This window comes from Herpailurus yagouaroundi, unplaced genomic scaffold (genome assembly GCF_014898765.1).
Source record: "Herpailurus yagouaroundi ecotype Mexico unplaced genomic scaffold, PumYag 64020, whole genome shotgun sequence".
NCBI classification, from domain to species: domain Eukaryota; kingdom Metazoa; phylum Chordata; class Mammalia; order Carnivora; family Felidae; genus Herpailurus; species Herpailurus yagouaroundi.
The window spans coordinates 158-5,606 of NW_024417413.1; the positions used below are offsets into that span (position 1 = coordinate 158).

The 5,449-nt window shown below is 35.7% G+C and overlaps 1 pseudogene; it reads left to right on the forward strand.

Moving 5' to 3' along the window:
• Positions 1-4,691: 4,691 nt before the first annotated feature.
• LOC121024371 (uncharacterized) lies at positions 4,692-4,797 on the forward strand (annotated as a pseudogene).
• The last annotated feature ends 652 nt before the right edge of the window (positions 4,798-5,449 follow it).

Sequence of the window (5,449 nt, forward strand, 5' to 3'; positions counted from 1 at the left end):
TGCTAAGTGAAATAAGCCATACAGAGAAAGACAGATACCATATGGTTTCACTCTTATGTGGATCCTGAGAAACTTAACAGGAACCCATGGGGGAGGGGAAGGAAAAAAAAAAAAGAGGTTAGAGTGGGAGAGAGCCAAAGCATAAGAGACTGTTGAGAACTGAGAGCAAACTGAGGGTTGATGCGGGGTGGGAGGGAGGAGAGGGTGGGTGATGGGTATTGAGGAGGGCACCTTTTGGGATGAGCACTGGGTGTTGTATGGAAACCAATTTGACAATAAATTTCATATATAAATTAAAAAAAAAAAAAAGTCCCGACCAGAGCAGGGTCTTGATGCCATAACTGGTAGGACCTAATGCCATAACTGACAGATTCAGTCATCACAGTGAGCTTGGATCCACAAGCCTAGGATCCACAAGCCCGAGCTAACCCCAATCATGCTGGGACAAAGAAAATAACAGAAAAGATTAAAAATGGTTGAGGAGCGGCGCCTGGGTGGCGCAGTCGGTTAAGCCTCCGACTTCAGCCAGGTCACGATCTCGCGGTCCGGGAGTTCGAGCCCCGCGTCAGGCTCTGGGCTGATGGCTCAGAGCCTGGAGCCTGTTTCCGATTCTGTGTCTCCCTCTCTCTCTGCCCCTCCCCCGTTCATGCTCTGTCTCTCTCTGTCCCAAAAATAAATAAACGTTGAAAAAAAAATTAAAAAAAAAAATGGTTGAGGAGCTGCAGGATGCTGTCTTCCCTTCCACCTTACAAGCCTAGACTGGAAATCTCACAGTAAGCTTGAGACCTCAGCAAGCCCAGTGTCTGCAAGCCCACACAATCCCCTGTGGTTCTGGGAGACATAAAACAAGCCACTTAAAATTTGTTTTAATTAATCTTTTAAAATTTATATTTTATTTATTTTTTGAGGTTTTTTATTTGTTTTGGTTTTTTTTTTATTTAAAAAGTTTTTTTTACATTTATTTATTTTTGAGAGACAGAGAGACAGAGCACAAGTAGGAGAGGGGCAGAGAGAGAATGAGACACCGAATCCAAAGCAGGGTCCAGGCTCTGAGCTGTCAGCACAGAGCCAATGCGGGGCTCAAACTCACAAAATGTGAGATCATGACCTGAGCTAAAGTTGGACGCTTAACCAACTGACCCAACCAGGAGCCATTTTTTTTTATTTTGTTCTGTTTTGTTTTGTTCTTTTTTTTCTCCTTTTTTCCTTCATTTCTTTCTTATTTCTTCTTGTTGTTATTATTTATTTCTGTAAAAAGGTGTGATTTAAAATAGTAACTAGCATATACAGCCAGCTTTTCCAGAAGAAAATTGTTTTCTTTTTCTTTTTTTAGAATGTGTTTGAACTTAAATCATCAAAGTAATTTATTTAGGATGTTATACTATATGAACTACATAGTAATCACAAACCCAAAACCTATGGTAGATATACAAAAAATGAAGAGAAAGAATGACAAACATAACAATATAGAAATTCATAAATTACAAAGAAAAAAAGCAAAAGAAAAAAGAAAGACAAAACTATAAAAACAACCAGAATCCAAACAACAAAATGGCAATAAGTGCATAGCTATCAATAATTTTTTTAAATGTAAGTGACCTAAATGCCCCAATCAAAACTCATAAGGTGGTAGAAGGGATAAAAACAAGACCCATGTAAATGCTGCCTTTAAGACATTCACTTCGTACCTAAAGACATATAGACTGAAAGTGAAGGGATGAAAAAAAATTCACCATGCAAATGGAAGGAAAAAAAAATCTGGAGTGACAATACGTAGACAGAAAGAAAACAACAACAACAACAAAGCTTTAAAACAAAGATTGTAACAAGAGACAAAAAAGGTCACTGCATAATAATAAAAGGATCAATCCAACAAGAGGATATGATAATTATAAATATCTATGCATGCAACACTGGAACACCTAAATACATAAAGCAAATATAAACAGACATAAAGAGAGAAACTGATGGTGATACAATAATAGTAAGGGAGTTTACACCCCACTTACAGTAATGGATAGATCAACCAGAAAGAAAATCAATAGGGAAATGATGCTTTTGATTGACACATTGGGTCAAGTGGACATAACAGATACATACAGAACATTCTATTAAAAAACAACAGAATACATATTCTTTTTCCTTTTTTATGTTTATTCATTTTTGAGAGACAGAGAGAGGCAGAGTGTGAGCAGAGGAGGGGCAGAGAGAGAGAGAGAGAAACAGAATCCGAAGCAGTCTCCTGGCTCTGAGCTGTCAGCACAGATCCCGACATGGGGCTCAAACCCACAAACTGCAAGATCATGACCTGAGCTGAAGTTGGATGCTTAACTGACTGAGCCACCCAGACGCCCCATATACGTATTCTTTTCAAATGTACATGGAACATTTTCTAGAACGTATTAGCCACAAAACAAGGCTCAATACACTTAAGATTGAAATCATACCGTACATCTTTTCTGCTCAAAACAATATGAAACTACAAATAAATCTAAAGAAAAGAAATGGGATAAACCACAAACATGTGGAGACTAAACATGATACTAAACAAACAATGGGTCAAAAAAGCAATTGAAGAAATAAAAAATACACGGAAAAAATACATAGAGACAAATGAAAATTAAAACTTAATGGTACAAAATCTTTGGGATACAGTGAAAGCAGTTCAAAAAGGGTAGTATTTAGTAATACAAACCTACCTCAAGAAAAAAAAAATAAAAGCTCAAATGAAGAATCTAACCTTAAACCTAAAGGCACTAGAAAAATAAGAACAAACATAACAGGGTGAGTAGAAAAAAACGAAATAATAAAGAACACAGCAGAAATAAATGACAGAGTAAAAATTAAAAAAAAAAAAAAAACAATGACACCAAGAGCAGGATCTTTGAAGAGATAAAATTGACAAACCCTTAGACATACTCATCAAGAATAAAAGAAAAGGAACCCAAATAAATTTATAAATGAGAGAGAAGAATTAACAACTGACACCACAGGAATATAAAGGACTACAAGAAAATACAACAAAAAATTATTTGCCTACAAACTGGAAGAAATGAATAAATTCCTAGAAACATACAATCTTCCAAAACTGAATAATCAAAAAACTACCAAAAAAATAAGTCCAGTACCATATAGATTCACAGGTGAATTTTACCAGACATTTAAAGAAGAATTAATGGGGCGCCTGGGTGGCGCAGTCGGTTAAGAGACCGACTTCAGCCAGGTCACGATCTCGCGGTCCGTGAGTTTGAGCCCCGCGTCAGGCTCTGGGCTGATGGCTCAGAGCCTGGAGCCTGTTTCCGATTCTGTGTCTCCCTCTCTCTCTGCCCCTCCCCCGTTCATGCTCTGTCTCTCTCTGTCCCAAAAATAAATAAACGTTGAAAAAAAAATTAAAAAAAATAAATAAAAAAATAAAGAAAGAAGAATTAATGCCTATTCTTTGCAAACTATTCCAAAAAAAAAAAAAAATAGAGGAGAAAAGAATGCTTCCAAATACTTTCTACAAGGCCAATGTTTTTTTTAAAACATGACTAGAGGAGTGGGATACATTGATCAGTTTACCACAAGGTTGAAATGGAAAGGCTTTTTCCTTAAAGCCAAATCTGTACTGTTATCATAAAAATGGGAATGGCTGCTGACCAGCAGAAAGAATAAATGACCACTATACTTAAAATTCTTAAGTTAACTTGAATCTTAATTATTTTCATTTTTAATACTAATTTTACGTTGGTTATGGTTATTCAAACACTAGTCAGGTACTGCTGCAAAGAGGTTTTTCAGACTGAATTAAGTTTACTAATCAGCCAACATTAAAATAAGAAAAGTAACCTAGAGTATTTTGAAGAGCCTAATGTAATCACTATTAAACAAGTTCTGTCACTTGGATTTTCTGTTCTATCAGTAGGATTTTCAACAAAATCCTACTCTTTTCCTATTGTGTTCTCTTTGCTCCTTTGTCTCAGCTCAGTTGACTATATTTGTATTCTCTTTAAAATGTTTTTCTTGTCTAAGATATATATTCTTTCATATTAATTTTATTTATTTTTCTGACTTTGCTTAAATGTATTAAATAATATCACTTAGAGAAATTATTTGCATGCTACAATAATTAAGATGAGAATTCACAAAAGATTATAAATATGCATTTTGATATATTTAAGTAGAAGGCAAAGTAAATTGGATCAGAGAATATGAACACCAAGGCAAATATAGCAAACAAATATTAACTTACATTTTCCAAGGGAATAATAATAATAATCAAATCATACTTCAGAAATTGGTTCCCTAAAACATAGAAAATAGTTAAAGCATTTAACAATTTTGTACAGATTAAGAGGAAAAGCCCTTTTAACTGTCATAAAATAATCTCTTTCTCTCTCCCTGCCTCTCTCTCTCTCTCTGATATTCCTGTCTAATTAGGAGACATATTAGAGTCTTTGTGTCATCTCTCAGGAACATACATAGTGTGGCTCTGACAGCTAGAGTCTAACGTGAGAAAGAGAGAGGTCTGAAAGACAAAGATTTCCCCCAGAGCTAACATTTTCAGAACAAATTGGGCAGCTGACAAATAATCTTCAGATCTCAGAAGATAGTTAAAATAAGGGATATCAGGATGATCAGAGTAAACAGTTACCAGAGATATACTCAGAACCCAAACATTTGTTGTGACTCTGTTCTAAGAATGTTTGGGGATACTCTGGTTTCTCTTCAGATCGCATAAATCTTTCGCCTTTTACTAAAGATTTCCGTGGAGAGAACGTTTGGGTAATTTTTTTTAAAATCACTGGTTGCAGATTTTGCTGAGTTTTCTGAATTTTACCACTGAGTATATCCAAGCACTTTTTCATGGAATAATATATTTTTCTTTTTTTAACTTTAAAAAATAAAATATATTTATTTTTATTTCTATTTATATGTAATTTATTCTCAAATTGGTTTCCATATAACATCCAGTGCTCACCAACAGGTGCCCTTCTCAATGCCCATCGCCCACTTTCCCCACTCCCTTGACCCACATCAACCCTCAGTTTGTTTTCAGTATTTAAGAGTCTCTTATGTTTTGCCTCCTTCCCTCCCTGTAATTTTTTCCCCTTCCCCTCCCCCATGGTCTTCTGTTAAGTTTCTCAGGATCCACATAAGAGTGAAAACATATGGTATCTGTCTTTATCTGCCTGACTTATTTCACTTAGCATAAAACTCTCCACTTCCATCCACGTTGCTACAAATGGCATGATTTAATTATTTCTCATTGCCAAGTAGTATTCCATTTTATATATAAACCACATCTTCTTATCCATTCGTCAGCTGATGGACATTTAGCCTCTTTGCATAATTTGGCTATTGTTGAAAGTGCTGCTATAAACATTGGGGTGCAAGTGCCCCTATGCATCAGCACTCCTATATCCCTTGGGTAAATTCCTAGCAGTGCTATTGCTGGGTCATAGGGTAG